Genomic DNA, 20585 nt, shown 5'->3' with positions numbered 1-20585 from the left:
TAAAGAAGTCCATCTTATCAATGATTTTTTTTATAGCTGTGTCTTTGTTGTATCTAAAAATGTATCACCATACTGAAGATCATCTACATTTTTTCCTATATTATCTTCCAGGAGTTTTGTAGTTTTGTATTTCACATTTATGACTGTGATTCATTTTGAGTTTATTTTTGTGAAGGATGTAAAGTCTCTCTTCTCCTATGTTTAAAGATGACAGTTTTATAGATTATATTCAAGATGTAGTCCAGCTAAAAATTCAAGGATACTGAAATTAAGCAAGTAAAAATTTTATTAAAAGGGGTGAAATGACTAGTAGGAAATGTGGTAGAAAGTCAGAGGATCAGAGGGGTAGTTTCCAATCTTGGCTTCTTATATGGTAGTTTTGTATCTTTACCTAAGTTACTTGAACTAAATCTTAATTTTGACCTCTTCACTGTGGGTAGGTGCAATTTCTACAAGTCTGTTGTGAGAACCACTTGAGATGATCTGGTTAAAGTAGCCAGCACAAATGTGGCAGATGATAGATGCCTAATGAATATTGGTGATTCTCTTCTTCCTGAAGTTAATTTTGCTCATTGGTAATGCCTTTACCTAATACTAATAGGAAAATTTACTATGAAAATTTACTATAAACAAGGAAGTGTTTTAAGTCTTCTACATGAGTTAATGTATCTAATTCTCTTTAAAAATACCTTTGAGGTTGATATTATTTCATTGCCATCTTACAGTTGAGGAAACAGGAATAGAGAGGTTAAATAATCTGCATGGGGTCACTGATATAGTAAAGAACTTAGGCCAAGTTGAAATCCAGCAGGTCAGCTTCAGAACCTCTGGTTTAAGCTACTGCATATAGTTGCTGCATATTTATGAAATAATTCTTAGTCAAATATGTGTTTGATATAAATCACATTTGATATAAAGTACCACTATATATAGCTTCCAAGGTTTCAAATATAATTTCTAGTATAACTTCAGACGTATGTAAAATGCTCAGTTTGTCAGTAATAACTAACAGAAGAGCACTGATCCCAGAGCAGCCATGCCATCTGTCAGAAGCGTTTTCTGACAGTGCAGCAGTTAGTGTATTTGAAAAGAGAAATGTTGATCTGTTTTGTATGGTTAGCCAGATAACTACTTTGACATCTGAAACTTTTTCTGTGCATTTCCTTGCCCTGAAAGAGTAAATAGTACATCCATCAAAGAAAAGTCACAGGAATGTTTGAAGAGACAATTCTGATCATGGGTTAATTAAACAAAAATTATTGTAGTTTTATAAATTAGTAAAGTAAAACTTGAATCATTATAATAATTTAGTAATAATCTGAACTAAAATGGTTTACTTTTATTATTAAATTAATGCCTTTTATGCCAATATTTTGTCATCACAGAAAGTCAGATGTCTCAACAAGGAAGTGATTTTCAAAATGATTTTACAATCATTACTATTAGACCTTAATTGAGCATACCCTGTATTGATTTTTTTTCCAATTAACCTGGCAGTGAATATTATTAATTAGTTCCTATTTTGAGATAGTACCTTATCATTACTATGTCTAATGAAATGAATGCTTGATCAGTAACTAGGATATTTGGGTTAGTTTTTTTAAAAATAGAGTTAAGGAAATAAATAAGAAGGAGCAATTATCTTTTTAAAGAAGATAATGGGTTTGAATTTGGATATGTTGCATTGAGAGGCCGTCAAGCACAATGAAAACAAGAAACAAGAGAGTTGTTCATGGTAGAGTTCTCAATTTTATTTTATCTTTTTTTTTTTTTTGACATTGGAGGTATTAAGAGCCTGGAGGTGTGGGGCTTTTTCTGGTTTATGATAAAGAATAATGGCACTGAGGATAACATAAATAGGACTGAAGGAATCAGAAATGAGAAAGCTAAAATGCCTGTAGGAGGAGAGTAGATTGTCAATCTGCAATCTCAGAGATGGAACACTTTTAAATAAAGAGAAGTCAGAGTTAGAGACCTCCCATAGGTCCCTGCTGAAGTGGCCCTGGACTTGGATGTCACTGGGATTGAGCATGTCAAGGAAATGGGCCAATCAACAAGTTGACCTCCCAAGTAACCAGGAAAGTGTCATTTTGTCATTTTGGCTGGATGACTTTAGAGCTCTTGAGAGAGAGATCTGGCAAGTTGAATTTGACCTAGAGGTGGCTTATCTCAACAGTTGCCAAGAGCTTCAGGTCTGAGTGGTTCATGATAGCCTGACAGTCACACCTACACCATGGCTTCTGGAGCCTGCCCACTCTTCCTTGATTTTACATGATGTCTTAGACTTTACCATTTGGACTTAGATTAGCCTTGCATGTGATCAAGTATGAAAAGTTAATACTATGTATTCAAAATTGGTACCTACTAATAATACCCAATATTTATCATTCTTTTGTGATGTACCACTGTGCTAAAGGTTTTGCATGATAATCTCCTTTAAAACCTTACATCAACCCTGAATTTGATAACATTATTAGTTCTATTGATAGATAAGAATGTGGGGGCTTAGAAAGGTTGTGTAACTTGCTCTAGGTGACAGTGGTAACAGGGACCAAACCAGTATTTAAACTCAAGTCTGCCTGATCTCTAAGTTATACTGATTCTGTGAAGGCTTTTCAAAATCTTTGTATGCTTTGTACTTTAAGCAACAGATGACAAAATGCAAAGATGATTTCAAAAGAAAAATAAGAAGAGATTAATTTTGAAATCTTTTGCTAATTAGGAAAAGGCAATGAGTTATCACCAAACTAAGTATTTTTATTCATAAATCTTTGACTTTGACTCTACTTGTCATTCCTTTTATGAATGTATGCCCTTCCATAAAGGAACTCTCAGAATCGAATCCTTGCTAAGGCTAATGATAAATAGTGTCAAAACTGACCTTGACATCACTGAGCAAAATTAGTAAGGAGATGCTAGTAATTTTCATATCGAAAGCTGAACTGAGTTTTTGGTTTGCTCTCCTTTAATCTTAAGTTTCAATCCTTCTTGGTTGGAGAGGTTCTATTTCAATGGGTAAACTCACAGTCACATGAGAAGCTGTTTTAAAAGGAAAATCCTTGATGGTTCAAGCAGTTGGAATCTGTGTTGAATTCTTACTGAGGTTTAGGATGACTGCTGATGGCCAAAATGTGCTTGTGGGACACACATGTTACATGATAGCAACCAGACCTGACTTAATGAACTAAACAGATTGCTGGTCTTTCCTACCAGCTGTTCCAGTCTTCTTTAATTGTTTGCATTATGACTCTTCATGGACAACAGAGAAATCTGGACATTTCAATAGCATATATATTATGGGAATAAATTGTAATGATGCAAAAATAGGGGTTTTCTAAGACTTAATCATCCTAGATGGCAGAAACAGATGAGTTCTCCTATTGACGACAAAGCCATCCAATGGCATGGCTGTGACCTCATTAAGAGATAGGTATCTGGTTAGCATGCACTTCAGTAATAAATAAGCAGAGATTGTTTTCCCCCAAAGTGTTGACCATTTATTGTATCATCTTAACAGAACCCGCTTTGCCAGAACCATCATGTTTTTGTTGTTTTCTCTAGTGATGATCCTCAGAGATAAGAATGTATTGAAATTATTGTAGAGAGAAGCATAAAGGCTGTAATTGTTACCACCAAGATTTCAAAAGAGAAGCAATATAAACAATACATCTTCCACTGGAAAATTCTATTTGATGTCTCTATTAGTTGATTTTAGTTTTTGCAAAGTCTTTTATATGTTTTAAAGAAAACTGACTACAAATCATTCTGTTTAATAATTCATAGATATGTATTGAATACTTACTAAGTGCTAGGAACATTTACACTTGTTGGAGATACATAGACCCTGTCTTGATGAAGCGGAAAAATAATTATTGTCCTAATGGAGTTTAAATCTACTGCAGGAGCCAGAGAATAAGATGCATAAGTAAGATACTTCATACAAAATACATAATGTTAGATGATGGTTAAGAGCTGTGGAGAAATATAAGGCAGGAAAGGCAAATACAGAATGCTGTTGGGGAGTATATGGGGAGGTGCAATTTTAATAGAATAATTATCAAATACTGACTCAAGTATGTATTTTGACAGCTTTATATTCTGTTTTTGCCAGCGTACATAATATATAACTTTGACATTCATCTATTTAATTATGTAATTACACTATGTGCTATTTTCAAATTTATATCAACCAACCCCTGCTGTTATGTTAATAAACAAAAAAGCAGTAGGAGTTGGCAAATTCACAAGCAGCTTTTCTATCTCAAGAGCTGGTAAGCAATAGATATGATTATTCTACAATCAAGCGCTATTATACCTTTTCTTATGTTGCCGAAAACTTAAGTTTTTGTTGTACTTACCTTGCCAGTTAAGCTCACGATCAGAAATTGGTCATGGGTTAAAAATGCATGAGTTCACACATTTTTGCATCAATGTTACTGGATTAATGTGAATGGAATAATTTTCCTGGGAATTACATAGCAATTTCTAGTTACAATTTTCTTCCTCGGGTCTGCTTAGTTGCCTACACAGTTATAAAGACTAGAAAAAGTAAACATGCCATCTTCCACTCTGATGCTCAGATGGTTCTATTCTCACAGATTGGGAAAGGTGTAACAGGAAGTGCCTACAGTTATCCAGTCATTGCCCATGAAGAGGTAGGGTGGGCTTCATTAGCCTTGCTAAGTTGATGCTAGTCATACTGTTTTCCTGTATTATCTATCACTGCTCATTCAGCAACCTTTATTAGCTGTATTCAAGGCACTTCTCAGAGCATATCATTTTGATGTCACTGCTCCAGATGCTTATCCAAAGCTGGAATGAGAGTGTTTATGGAGGAATCCTTGAAGGAGGTGCAGAGCATTCACCCCTCTAGACTGGTGATTACAAACTTAAAGGACTAGGGAAGTCAAGGAAGTAACAAAATTGAAAAAAAGACAAATATGTGACCTGTGGCATCCTGGAGGTCACATTCCAATCTAAGAGACAGTTATTCCTCAGTCTGCAAAACACTTCTGCAGGTTGGTGTCTGCAAGCAGATGACCGCTTTGAAACCATACGTTGAAATTGACTCAGATCTTCCTCTGATTACAATAGGCTGGTAACCGATACCTCAAACCACATTGTTCTCATCTCTGTTAAAGTATAATTTTCTGAATATTAATGTATTGTGAATCCAACAGTCTACATTGAGGAAGTTAAAAATTAAAGACCTATGAAGCATATGGTTCTGTTCACTGTATTTATATATCACAGAGTATTCCTCGGAAAGAAGCTTGGGGGGAAATTTCTGTCTGGTCTTAGTACCAGGATTAGTTGTGCTTCCACTGTGAACAAATGACTGATTTTATCTTATGAATAAAATAAGTAAATTTGCACCACACTACACCAGGAGCTGGTGGCTTTAAACATGGATATTCTGCTTAAAAAATGTCTCTCTCTGTTTGTCAATTTAAACTGTCTCTTGCAAAAGTTAATTTAAATTTATAACCAAGCTCTAGTGGATCTCAACCTGCAAGATATACCTATCAACTTCACTTTTGACTTTATCTTACCTTATTCTCATTTCCCTCTGATCTATTTCTTCATCAATTGATTAAAAAATTTATTTCTTGTTTCATTTCATGTATAACTATATAGAACACCTTAGAACTTTGGCAACAGGTAAGATTAAAAATAAATGAATAAGCAACTTCCAAAATCTATGCTGGTTGACATTTTTCTTATCAGAGTAGCACTGCATCCTAGTATATTACCAGGTCAGTCATAGATGCGAATATTTTTGTTACCAAACATAAGTAATAATAGCAAAATATTTACATTTTTGCATGTTTTGATGATTACTTGATGGTCCTTATAAAGAGATCTTAAATAAGACCATTGTTCACTTTCTTAAGTTTGATAAAAGAGGTAAATTTACATCTAATGCTGGGAGTAGCATGTCAACAGAAGTTTGTCCTTGTGTGAATACATGACTGCTGCCAACCCATGTGGTACTTTTTCACGGTGTAAAAAAGGACATTCTGTCCCCTCAGAGGATACAACCCAATATTTTTGTCCTCAGAGTGTGGCAAGGATTGTAGTTCCCCTCTCTCTCAGGCCAGAAATTACTGGGGAAGGCATAATCTACTGGACCATTCACAGACACCTTACTAGTGTGTTAACATGTGAATTTCATCTGTCATATGTGTCTAACCAAGGAAAACTAGATTGAGAGCAGATGGGGCAAATTCCAGGCTGGTGACATTTTATAAACATGTAAACAAAAACAAGCAGTTTTAATCTCACAGAAAAGGAAAATATGATAATAGGATAGATAAGTCATATAACAAATTATTAATTTTTTTTGCTATGTGTTGAACTCTTCCTGCATTTAATAGCTAAATACTTTTTGGTAGGTTATGGACTTCTTGAAAATTTGATGAAACCTATGGTCCCTCTCTAGAAAAACACACAAAGGCATAAACATAGACATTTTTTATTGAATTTCTGCAGGTTATCAGATGGTAGGAAGCAAACTCCAGTTATTGATTGTGGGGGGCTCGTTCCATCAGTCAGTCATTTGTTCAGTAGAAGGGTGGTGATAATCTCCATAAGAGGGTCCTCTACCTGTCTGACCCTGTCAGAATCATCGATCTCTCAGCTCATTAAAGCCATGCTCTGGGATTGAACCACTGATAAATACGGCTTCTGAGTGAATGTAAACAGGAGCAGAAAGTTTACACTATTGAAACAGGAATCCATCCAGTTCAGCAGTTCAAATTCTAGTTAGCATTCTGGTGGTTAAGCATATGTTTAATAAGAAGGCAAGAATTACAACAATGTAAATCGACTATACTTCAATTTTAAAAAGGGAAAAAAGAAAGCAAGGATTAAGTTAATCATTAGTGAAATATTACAGTCATTTAAAAGAATGTTTGAAAACAGGTAGTAATCACCTAGGAAAAAATTCTTAATTATACTAAGTTAATAAAGTAGATTACCTAAGAGTTTAATCAGTATGATTGTAACATTTATTTCTTAAAAAAAAACTATGTACTTAAAAATAAAAACTAGAAGAAACTATACCAAGAATATTAGTGATCCTCTTTGATAAAATTATAAATCATTGTTTTTTGTTATACAGTTTTATTTTCCATGTAATTATAATGAACATGTATTATTTTATAGTAAAAATACAGTATCTTTTAAGAGGTAACAACAGTTTATCTTTAAATTATAAAAAGTAGTTTGCTGGAGAAAGGAAATTGTATATACTAGTAAAACATAAAATTGTTGTCTTTAGGCAAAAAGAGTTCTCAATCCTCACTAATAAATGTGTATGTAATTATATAATATCAATTATTCTCTTTGAAACAAAGAGACAGAATCAATTTGTTTTGTGATTGTTGAGACTGGATTTCTCAAATGACTAAATTAAGTTGTGATATATAATGTACGTATTGGAATTTATAACTTTTCAAATTATTAATAAACACACGTAATTAATAGTCTCTGAAAAATATAAATTAAAAAGAAAGTCTCTTAGGTAGAAGCCTTTGCCACTTTGTATATGTGAGAATAAATTATTGGAGTCCATACTTAAATTTTGTTTTGTAATGACACTTTTATGGCAGTTGGTCACATTACTTATTTCCACTACAAGTGTTAGTTTTAGATAAATGTTATGAAACCACTGAGATTTGTGGTTTCCGGTTGAAATTTTGCCACAACACTGAAAAATCTCACCCAGAGAGTATGAATTAAATTTTGGCTTCTACCCATGAGTTGGGTGAAACCAACAGTAAAATAATATCTCACGGGGTATAAAACCAACCATTCCAGTAAGATCGGCATACAGGCATGCCTTGTGCTTCGCTTTAGTGCTCTTCACAGATACTGTCTTTTGTTTTGAGTTTTTTTGTTGTTGTTGTTTTCATTTTTATTTTTTACAGATTGTAGGTTTCTGGCAACCTTGTGTTGAGCAAATCTACCGGTTCCATTTTTCCAACACCATTTGCTCACCTCATATCTCTATGTCACATTTTGGTCAGTCTCACAATATTTCAAACTTTCATTATTATTGTGTTTGTTATGTTGCTCTGTGATCAGTGATCTTTGATGTTACTATTGCAAAAACTCTATGATTGACTGAAGGCTCCGGTGATGGTTAGCATTTTTAGCAATAAAATCTTTTTGATTAAGATATATACATTGTTATTTTAGACATAATGCTATTGCACACTGAAGAGACCACAGTATAGTATGAACATGACTTTCATATACACTGGGAAACCAAAAAAAATTTACGTGATTCTCTTTATTGCGATATTTGCTTCATCTTTATTGGAGTGGTCTGGAACTGAACCCGCAATACTCCAAGACACCTGTATCTTGAAGTTGAGTTCTGTATAACTTGAATATACTTAGATCATCCAGGACTGCTGAAGAAGATGATTTTCAACTTCTTAAACTACTCTTTGGTAAAAAAAACTAGTATGTACAGTAGGACCACCGTGTTGCACAACTCCATGAAGTTCAATGGGAATAAAGTATGAATGATACCTCCTGGAACTGGGCAAACACTGGGTGGAGTTAAAACAGACAAGGAAGATGTTACTATTCATGGCTATTGCAATAGGGGTTAAGACTGTTGGAATAAATTTCAAGATTATACAGTAGAAGAAAGTGTTTTAATTCTGCTGAACCAAAAGGCAGTAGAATTTCTTTTTAAGTGCTAAGATGAGCTGGTGGAAAAGTCTGGAAGACATTTATGGGGAGTTTGGTCAATGTGTTTGCGATGTGGCAGGTTATCTAATTTAGATTCCGACCCTCCCTCAGAGACTGGGGATTTGAGGCTCAGTCTTTTTTAATTATTAAATTTTAAAGATATGGTTCCTATGTCCTTGAGAAGGATTTCCTATGTAGTAGAATGAGCCAGAGGCTGGGGAAAGATTTATATCTCAAAGGGGCAGAGAAAGAATTTACAATTACAACTTTTAAAAGTAAATTCTCTAAGAAAAGAGAAGACACAGGGCAAAAGTCAGGAAGAAACTGGCCTAAAGTTTAGTGACACTGGGGGCATCTTCAAGGCCATCTTGGTTACATTCATTTTCTTGGGGGCCGCAAGGAGGTAGAAAATTCTAACCATAAGAAGTAGGTTCTATCTGCAAATCCCGAACTCCTAATTTATCCCTCCCTCACCTTTCCCCACTGGCAACCATGAGTTTGTTTTCTATGTCTGTGAGTTTGTTTCTGTTTTGTAAATAAGTTATTTCTGTCATTTTTTGAAGATTCCACAGATAAGTGATATCATATGATATGTGTCTTTCTCTGTGTTACTTCACTTAGCACCATCATCTCTAGGTCTATCCATGTTGCTGCAAATGGCATTATTTCATTCTTTTTTATAGCCGAGAAGTGTTCCATTGTGTGTGTATATACATATGTAATACACATGTGTATCTATATACATATTACATATATATATCACAACTTCTTTATCCAGTCATCTGTCGATGGACATTTAGGTTGTTTCCATGTCTTGGCTATTGTAAATAGTGCTGCTATGAATATTATAAATTGACTATACATCAGTTAAAAAAATGGGTTTTATCTTTGGCTCTGGATTAGATATATTTTATGGATGTCATTTCTTTGAGTTTTCAATACTGTGTAACAATTACCATACACTTAGTGCCTTTAAACAACACACAGTTATTTATCTCAGTTTATATGGGTCAGAGGTCTGCTTCAGCTCTATTGCAATCAGTGTGTTGACCACGACTGTGTTTTCTTCCAGAAGCTTAACTATGGAAGCATCTGCATCCTCCACTTGCATGATTCTTGGCAATATTCAATTGTGGCTACAAAATTCATGGCATTTTGCTTCTTCAAAGTGAAGAAGGGGAGAGAGAGACGGGCAGGTTGGCTAGCAAGGAAAGTTTTGCATGATATAATGTAATCCTCGGAATGACATCTCATTACCTTTGCTATAGAAGCAAGTCACATTTTCCATACACACTTAATAGAAGGCTTTTACATAAAGATGCAAATGCTAGGAGGCTTCCGTGATCATTTTGTGCCACATCTTTCATTTGCAAAATGAAAGCAATTCACTAATAGTAGTTTCTTTAGATCCATAGGAGTCTAAAGGTTGCTTCTAGAGAAGTTTGGTGATGAAGATGGTGTCATGTTATAGAGCTCTGGTTGTCTATGCATTCCTTTAACCTAAGCAACATGTTGAGATTCCTCATGAAATTTGTGTTTTTGTTTCTTCTTATTTCCTTTTTTTTTTGATGAAATTCTTCTGTTTCCTTAAAAATATGGTTTAAAAAAATGCACTGCACCAGATAATGATGAAGATCAGTTTAGCTGGAAAAGCTGTGATTCAAATAAATTTTAAAATGGAAACTTGCTTCATGAATTAAAGCTTACCAAGTTACATGTTGCTATCATTCTAGAATATTTATTACTTAGTTGAGCTTTCTGCATTTGACAGCAGACTTTAATTTTTCCCAGTTTTTATTTGTAAAGTTATCTTTTCCATCTTAGTGTGAAAATGGAGCAGATGCTGATGCAATGTCCCAGGCAGTGTTCACGGGCTCTCTGGAGGTGAGGTGGAGGTGGGAGGGAGCATGGGAAGAAGCACTTCCTTAGCAATTGTTTTTCTCATTATGTTGTTAAGCAGCCCATCACAAGTTATCCTTGGAACATACTTTTTATTTTCATTTATACCATTGACTCTATCTATGATTGTTTTTCAATTTATAATATTAAGGGTGCCATTTTAAAAGATGGTGTATTAACTGCAGTTTTGGTGATAGATTCCATCTGCTGCTTAATGTTTTACTTATTAGGACTGTTGGAACCAGCTGTCTCCTTTGTACTTGTAAAGTGTAAGCACATGACCTTCCCAAGCCTGGTAGGAGAACCTCCTCAGACGGAGATTGCAATTGTGAAAGAAAACGAGAAAGTGCACATTCGGTAGCCTCTGACTGCCAGCATCTGGCACCCATATTCCCTTCCCTCCAGAGGTACCGGGAATATGACTGGGCAGAATCACACTTAGGTGAATCCAACAGTTGAACCTACCACAGAAGAGTGTGGTGCACAGAGGGTGTGTAGAGAAGAGAAGACCGCAGTGTGAGCCTCCAAGGAACTCAACATCTAGTTGGACTGGAGGGATGTAGATTATGTAGAGAGTAAATAAAGAGTTACAGGAATTAAAGTAAGGGGCCACTTCTTAAAGTGAGGGAGTGGGGTAGGCTTCATGGAAAAGGGTGCATTTGATCTGTGTTGTAGGAAATCAATAGGACTGAAAATGGAGTTTATAAGGGTAAGAATGTTTTACATTAGAGGAAACTGCGTTAATTAAAGGATGGCCATCTATGGCATAAGACATATGGCTTATTTGTGGATGTATGCATTTCAGTTTGTCTGGAGTTCAGATTCCATGTGGCTGAGAAGAAAGCATAAGGGCAGAGGGAGAGAGGACTCCTCTGGAAAGGCAAATTGGAGGCAAGTTATGGAGGGCTCAATTGCCAGATTAAGGGTTGTTGCTATTTTTCATGAGTCTATGTGTTGGGGGCAGATTGGAGTTACAGTATAGTGATTCAAACCATGGACTGTGGGATCAGAGTGACTTGGGTTTCCATCCTGACTCTGCCATGCACAAGCTGCATGAACTTGTATAGTACATAATGCCTTTCACCTTCAGTTTTCTCATCAGTAAATGAAGAACAGTAATGCCAATTTATTTGAGTCATTCTAAGGATCAAAAAGAATTATGTACCTAAAATGTTTAAGCTAGTACCTGCCACTCAATAACAGCGCTCTGAGCAGTAGCTATGATCGTGCTAAAGAGACAGATGGCAGTACCATTAACTTCATCACAAGTACTCTCTTCCATTGAGGATGGAGATGTAACATTTCCTCCCTCCCAGAGAAGTAGAAACTGTCCTCGATGGATCTAGCTTATTGACAAATGAATTAAAACACTAGCCTGAGCAGGGAGTCCAGTGATCTCATGGAGAGAAACATAAACCAAAGCCATTTAGAAGAATGTGCAACAGAATTCTCAATGTAGAGAGAAAGAATCTAGAGAAAGGCAACCAAAAGCAAAGAAGAAACTAAAGGAGATGGAAAGCCTGTAGAATTGAGCCCAGAATGAATTTGTTGAGGTGACAAGGCTAGGAGAGAGTTTTTAGGAGTCTACAGCAATGAGTTGTCCAAAGAATCTATTAGAGGACTTCACCAGTCTGGACAGAAGGGAATGATGGCTCTTTATCCCTTCTATTAACCTTTGCAAGTTAGACATATACATAAAAATGTAGGAAGCAGGGGAAGGGAACTAATGAGGGTAAAGAGACAAAGAAGATAAGCTTCTGGAAGACAAATCCCAGTACTGATAACACATTGATGTTTTGGATGTAGGTTCAAGGGAGAGATAGAAACTGAACTGATCCTTGCAGGGTTAATGGAGAAACAAGCAAGAAGACATTCCAAATAACAGGATGAGAATGTTTATGAGTAGAAGCACAAAGCCTTGGGACAATTCCTACCTTGTTTGTAAGCATGGTGATATTCCGGGAGTGGGAGTGCTGGGTACATGTGGGCTGCTTCCTCCATCACCTTACTGATGAAAGGAATGTAGAAAGGGAAGACTTTTCCTTTCTTTCTCTCTAGTTCTTTGGCTGGTCTAATAATTAAATTGAATCAAGACAGATTAATAGGAGAAAAAAACTCCACAAATTTAAATTTGAATGTACAGGAGCTTATAGAAATATGAGATTCAAAGAAGTGACCACAACGGTAACTTGTATATCTTTTAGACAAAGAAACAATAAATTTGTGAAGAATTGACAATACAAAGAAGTTTGGGCTTACGGTAGTAAATTGGTGTAGAAGTAACAAGGTTTGTTGATAGAGCCTTCTTGGCTTTAAATTCTCTATCTCTGATGATAAGGTTGCCTCTTTCTACCTTCTGATACAGAAAGGGTATCTTTCACATGGGAGATTCATTTCCTGCTTTCAGGGAGACAGGAGGATCAGAGTGTTCTTTTGTACTGGCTGTTTCTTAAGTAGCTTGAATTCAAAAATCATCAATATGCCAAGGTGACATTTTGGGGGCAGCCTACCCTGACCCCCATCAGAAATAATGGTGGGTTTCTATAGTAGCTTCAAGATACCTTTTATCAGGGAGCAATTTGCTAAGTACATACTTTGGAAACCCAAGAGACCTGTGGTCATCCCTCCTTCCAAATCCCTTAGTAACAGAGTCTGTGTATACTGAGATGAGGAGATGTTTGTCATGTTAAACCTTAAACATGTTAAGGCTTAGCAGGAGCTGAATGATCTTTTTTGATGAGTGTTGATTTATAAGAATTTTGGCTTGGGGCTTGGGATCAAATTCTCTCACCTAAACTGTGGGAGCCCGTGAAATCTTTCCAATAAAAATCATTGCAAGTTGAGATTTTTGCCAAATAGTGCCTCTTAAAAGAATCCCTATTTTAGTCATTTCTCAAAAATAATTGAAAATGTCTATTTTGCTATGATCCTAACTGCTGTGTGGTACTACTCACTTCTTTTCAAGAAGTATGATAGAGAATAAGATACTCCTGATTATAGTGAAATAAGAGAATGCTGGTTATTATTTTATTTGGTCTTTTTTCCTGAGTTGAAGCTTTATATTTTTGGATTGTTCATCATATACCTCTTTGCCTGTTATCATTTCCAAATGGTGACTATTATACATGTATTTTAATATTCTTCATATGTCATTTTAATGTTGCTCATATGTTAAAACCCAAATGACTTTTTTTTTTTTTGTCTTTGTAACACTGGGCTAATTTAAAGAGAATGTTTTTGAAACATCATTCTATTTTTTTGTACAGTGGGCCAAATAAAATATTTTTGTTCATTTGGGCAGTATGTCAACAGTTCAAATAATAAGTATAATTTCTTGTAACATTTTGAAACAGTTCAGATGGAGCCAGCAGAGAAGGTGGAACTCTGCAAAAAGGTCCTATTAAAGCTGATGTTGAGAGTCGGGGTTCCAGATGGAAGGACCACGTAGAAGAAATCCCTGAGTCTTTAACTCTTCCCTTTTTCCTAACCCCACATCAGCAGCTTTATCACTTCTGACTGCTCAGGGTCTCTCTTCCCCAATCCTACCATCAGTGGAATTGAGGTCACAGAGTGTCACATTGTTCTTCTGAAGGATGTCTTGGCCTTCCATCTCTCAGGGCACATTACCCTCACTTCCGCCATGCCATTTCTCTGCTTGAATTCCTTCTATTGTTCCCCATTGTTTAGAAATATCCCAGATGAAGAGCTTTGATGTTTGAGAGCTACTTATTATCTGAAGTTGCTTGAAGAGCACTCCCTGTGTCCTCTCATCTGCTTGGACAGTGGCATCCTGAGGTTGAAGGGCCGATGGATGCCAGTGACAATGTAGAGAAACAGTTCTTGTTTGGGTGTCTCACATGTCCCACCTGTTCTTTAAGACCAGCAGCAATTGCTCAGATGGGAGCTTAGGTCCAAACACTGATGGACCAACATATTTATGTATTTAAGGTGTTGTTTCCTTTATGATGTGTTTGTTGTCTAATGGATCTGAATTCATAAGTCTTCACCTAGTAGCGATTCCTTGAACTTTAGCTAAGCAGTTTTTAAAAATAATCTTCTTTGTTATTTAGCAAGTTTTTGGTAACTGTTAATTTTGTGTAAATGTGACTTACTAAGATTGTTTGGTAGATCATCATAAAGTTAATATGGAATGTGCAGTTTGATAGTTCTACAGATATAAACATTTTTAAATTATTCATGGATTTATCTTGTTAATGATTAGATCTAGATTTAAATGGCAACATGTTTGAAAATATTTTCAGTATTATTAAAGTGTTTTATTAGCCCTGTTATTTTGAGACCAAAAAAAGAAAGAAAGAAAGGAGATTGAGCCAGAGAGAGAGAGAGAGAGAGAGAGAGAGAATTGAGACACATTATATTATAGCGTTCAAGATTCTGGAGCTAGCTTACTCATGTCCCAGTCCTGAACTCACAAATAACTAGCTCTGTGACCATGGGTAAGACATTTAACATCACCATGCCTTTGTGTTTTCACCTATAAAAATATGGATAAACCCTCACGGGATTGTAGTATCATTAGACCTGTATAATGTCTTTATTGTGGACTTTATGGGAGTGTTATCACATGTATATATGCAACTTTCTTACTGTTATTAGAGTTATCCAGAATGATGTTGAGATGTTGCTAGTAAAATTAGAAATCCTGGATGTTAGAAAGAAATGCAACAGGTAAAAATGTGCTCTGTTCAATTGTCAGTCTGTGATAGTTTTTACCTTAAAGTCAGTGCTGATTGTGGTGAACAAGGGCCACAACGTAGCACACTGGAAAGAACGATCCTGTGATGGGTGCTGTGTGTGATCTTGGCCAGGTTTCTTAACCCCTCTGTACCTCTGCTGCCTCATCTATAAAAGTGCTACCTTGAGTTGCATGATCTCTAACATGGCTTTCAGCTCTAAAAGTCAACAGTCTTTTGATACACTTTGACTTAATGAGTTTTACACATGGAATATTCTTGAAAGCAGTTAGTTAGGGTTTGTTTTTTTTAAACACAGAGTTTTTCAGGTGTTTCCTCTTCCTCCTCCTCCTTCCCACCCCCCTTTTCCTTCTCCTTCCTTCTATTATGTAGAATTTGTAGAGATTCCAGGCCTGACTATTGCATTCAGGATGGTTAAATAATAGGATTTCCATTTCTAAGACACAGTAATTGAGATTCCATGAGATTAAATTCTTACAGTAGATTCAAACCATAGCAAAATGAAGACAAAACAAAACTTGATTTTTGCCTCCTAACCGAACTCACTATCTTGTCTGTTTCCTAGCTCCCCAAACTCAATCCTGCCCTTTCTTTCCCTCACCTTCCATCCCTTTCTAGACCACCTTCCCAACCAGAGTACTGGAAGCCATGGTAGAAGTGTCCCTCTTACCTCCTTCCCCATCCCCAGTAATCCAGGAGCAGAGTCATGACTATTCTACTTACTTAACATACCTATAGTCCATCCTCTCCTTTCCATTCCCTTTATCACTGCCTCACTTCAGGCTCTACCCATCTCTTGCTTGGACTATTCCAGCTAACCTATTTTCCTCACTCTGATCTCAAGTCCTTCCAATAAATATTCCACTTCTCTGCCAGAGTGGAATTTCCTGGAATAAACATCTGATTATCATTTCGCTCCCCATTGAAGTTTTCCAATTTCTCACCAGCTCTTCTTCAGCTGCCTCATCCCTGCATCATCACTTGGTTTATTAGTCATTAGTCCCTCTTTTCCCTGACCTTGTACCCTTTAGCTGTTTTTGAACTACTTTATTTTCCTTAGTACTTTTTTTTTCTGGTACCCACTGCCTAGCTTTCTCCTCCTGTTCTCGCTCTCTAGAATACCTTTCTTTTCATCTGCCCTGTGTCTTCCAAGTGACCCATTAACCTTTCAAGTTTCAGCAAGTCTGTTTTGCAGATTCTCCCTCTCAGAAACTTCTGTTACTTAACTTACTACCACATAAGCTCACACCACCAGTTACAAGCCTCTCTCTGGGCCCCTGCTGTCATTTGTAATATGAATCACCATAAAGGAAATGATAGCAGATTTTCTCACACTCCAGCTGAGATGCACAGGAGACACATGCTTTCTTAAACTGAGCTGGTGCAATTCACAAAGGTCCACGTCTTCTGACTCACCAGAAAAAATAGATGACGTATATAAAATGGTTCTTTACGTGATGCTTTGCATCTCCAGGAGAACACATTCAGTCTTGGGTTCAGGCATCTGCCCCATTTTATGCTTCTGTCCTAGACTGGTCTGGATATAAAGTGTTGAGGTATAAGTGACTTGCATAATCTGTGGGTAAAGAGATGAGGTTCTTGGCTTCTGAAGCTTCTGTTTGCTCTGGCCCCGGGCTGATTACCCTTGTGCACCTGGTTGCTGGTCTTTGCAGCTAGGAACAGCTCCTAGTGTAATTTGCAGTCTGACTTTGGGGGGGCCCACCTTTGTCCTCCAGTTGATAAGGTTTTGCTGGTTTTAGGGGCTTGCTGGCCTTTGAGGCTTTGCAACATCCTCTGTAGAGTTTGAGATCCTGCACATTTATCTCAGCACATGGGATTCACCACCGAGTGACCGAGTGACTCAGGTCAGTATCTAAAGTTGTAAGAATACTCAGGAGTGAAAACTCAAGCCTTTATGCCTGACCGCTCCACTCAGGCAACCTCTGCTAACTGAAGTTTGCCTTACCTTTCTGCTTTCCTCCACTGAGCTCATAGTAAAGGCATTCCTCTCTGCCACTCCCTTCTCCCCATATACCCGTTCAGTGTCTTCCTCTAAAGGAGGAGGAAAAGGAAGGGAGAGAAAAAGGCAAGAACCTTGACCTCAGTTTGGTGTTTTCTTAGTTCCTATAGGATAATAAGAAGGCTTTCCTTTCATTTTGTCATCCCTTCCTTCTGACTCATCCTTATGGCTTGACTCTAATGATCAAAGAGGGTATTTTCCTTGCATTATGGAACAGCTTCTCTGATGAAATTAAACAGGTTAGCTCTTAGAAACTTACTATGAGTGCTTTAAACATATTGTCTCATTTAATCCTCATAACTCCCATACAACATAGGTGCTGTATTATTCCTGTGTTCATCAGAGGAGCTGAGGCTGACAAAGGGTAATGGGTATCCGTGGCTTCCCACACCATGTGGCAGAGACTCGCATCTCTATGTGCTGCTCTCCAAGCCACCTAAGCACGAAGCATTTTATATTTTTTCATCAACGTCATCTAACATTAGTATCACTCTCACTTTGTATGCTACTGCCAGACTTATTTTCTTCCTATTCCTCCAAATTGTCTTTTTTTTTTTTTTAATCTCTGGACGATCTGCTTTTCCCTCTGTTTGGAATTCTTTATCCTCCTACGTGCAGCAGATATAAAGCTCAGCTCACAAATGCAGGTGACAAGCAATGAAACAGTCTCTGTTTCATAATTCATTTTAATTGTTACGTTAACCAACCTCCTGTCAGGCTGGCAAAACACTAATCTTCAGCCTTTTTTAGGGCCCCTCTCATACACCCACCAACCATGGTACCTAAATATCATGTAGGATGAGGCATAGGATATGGGTCATTGTGGCCATGAGAATACATCTATCAGACCACAAGCTAGAGGGAGCATCATTGAACCAAAGCCTCTGCTGCCCTGCCCTGAGCCCATCGCCACATTGACACAAACTTCCCTAGGGGGCTGCTCCCAGCCAGTTACTAAGCACAGCAGGGATATTAAGGCAGGCCTGTTCTTGGAAGACCTGGGATTCCTTTGATGGGCAGCATTGGTTCAAGGTCTTACAACCTTGCTGAACTGTGTCTTGATTGCCTAGCGGCCTAAGGCACTTTCACTCCTAATGGTCCTTCCCTCTCTCCTTTATTGGGATCAGCCTGGTGTTACAGTCTGAAGGTGATCACAACCTTTTAAGCTTCACTCCATATTTTCTTTCATCATTGTTTCCCTTAGTAAAATCTTAGCACATTTAATCCTGTCTTGGCATCTGTTTCTAAAAACGCCAGACTGGTATAAAAGGGAGTTTAGACATCAAATTATCACTCCCCACCAGTTACTACAAAGAGGCATGTCTCTCAGTGGACATAATTACTGTGGCCCTTCAAATCTGCTGGCTCTTGGCTAGTTCTTTTCTCTAATTCCAGTGCAAGAATCTTTGGAAAGGCTACCTATGGTCCCATATGTTTAGTTACCCTCGGAAGATAAAACCTTTCTTGAGCCTTGCTAATGCCAAGCTGTCCCCACCCACACACATCAGATAAGGCTGCCCTCCATGAACTTATATTATACTGAGAAAACCCAGACAGTAACGGAATGAAATGAATGAATAAGTAAAATAATTAAAGCTAATAGTTAATCTTATGAAGGAAAAACCAACAATAGAGGAATTCTAAAAAGAATTAGGTAATTTTATATTGAAATCAGGAAGTTTTCATTGAGAAGGTAGTATTTTGTCTAAAATTTAAAAGAGAAATGATAACACCTTAAACACAAGATACAAGAAATAGTTAAGGTAGCTAAGTTGTAGAATTGTGGCTTTCAACTTATTATAGAAGAAAAACACTGAACTTAAGGTCAGGAGTCTGATCATAATCGAGTCTTCTTTTCAAACTATCAGTAAAATCTTGGGCAATTAAGTGAACTCCTTAGGGACTCCATTTTCTTATTGTTATTTAAACTAGGTGGTTTTTAAGATCACTTCACCTCTAATAGTCCCCAAGCTGAAATCAGTTAACCACTGAGCTATTGATCTAGAAGACTGATCTTGCCAGCATCTAAAACCATGTCATTTTAACGTGAACCTTTATACTTTCCAGTGCACAATGCAGCAAGCTCAGATATATTTGGATTTGAGTACTGGCTTCCTTTCATCTAAGACGTGTGACCTTGGAACGCATTTTCAACTTCTTTTACTATAAAATGAAAATAATAGTCATTTTTCATACTGTGTGTAGAATGGAGATGATGCATGTACAGCACTCAGCACAAATGGACTAGATGTGAAATAAACAGTATCTCTTGGTTTTTATTTCATTTACAAAATATTTATGGAATATATACATTATTGTCCTCGTTTTACAAGTAAGAAGAATGAAGCCCAGAGAGCTCAGCTTACCTGGGTAGCAAGTATCAGACTAGTAAGAGTATTAATCAAAGTGTTAGGATTTTTATTTTTTTTTTCTATAATCTATTGTTTACGTGTGGCCTTCAATAAAAGCACGTTTGTGGGTTCTCAGTATATAGATGTATGTGCATGTGAAACTGATTTAAAAATTATGATCTGACTATATTTCATTATATACTTGGGGTATGTTTTTAATTCTCTTTATTGTTACAATCTACTACAAATACAACTTTTGAGCCTCCTTTGCTTTATTGAATTATTAATTTATGCTAAATGCTTTGATTAGCTTTCCTGTTCATGAAGTAAACTGGATAAACCATTGAACGCGATTTTAAAGACCTTAGTCAATAGGGTCCTTTATTAAGAATTATTGTCTAATTATAACTTTTATGTCAGAATGTGACTGAACCAAGGTTTATTTGCTATGGCTGATGATAAATACTAAGAAGATTTATTGCTCCCCTGGTGGTGATGATGCTCCTGATGGTGACAGCATCTAACATTAAATGAGCTCTTAATGTGCATCACACACAGTGTTAAATTCTTTACATTCACTCTCCTATTTTATTCTTATCTTAGACTATTATTTTTTTTATTTTTTTAAATCAAACAAGAAAGTAAAGTACTAAAAGGCTAATAAACTTCCCATGTTTATATACTAGCAAGTGCTAGAGATAATAATTTACATCTCTTGGTCTCATGTCAGAACACAGACTTCTCGTCATTATACTCAGTGTCACAAAGTTTATTTGTGTATACCTGTTTCTGTATATATAATGTATATTTTAGAATATTAAATGAATATAGATAATTATGTTTTTCATTACCTGTACTTAGTATTTTCATGCAATTGTATTACATGATTCTTCC

This window comes from Vicugna pacos, chromosome 12 (assembly GCF_048564905.1).
Source record: "Vicugna pacos chromosome 12, VicPac4, whole genome shotgun sequence".
NCBI lineage: Eukaryota > Metazoa > Chordata > Mammalia > Artiodactyla > Camelidae > Vicugna > Vicugna pacos.
Note: the sequence above shows the minus strand (reverse complement) of the source record.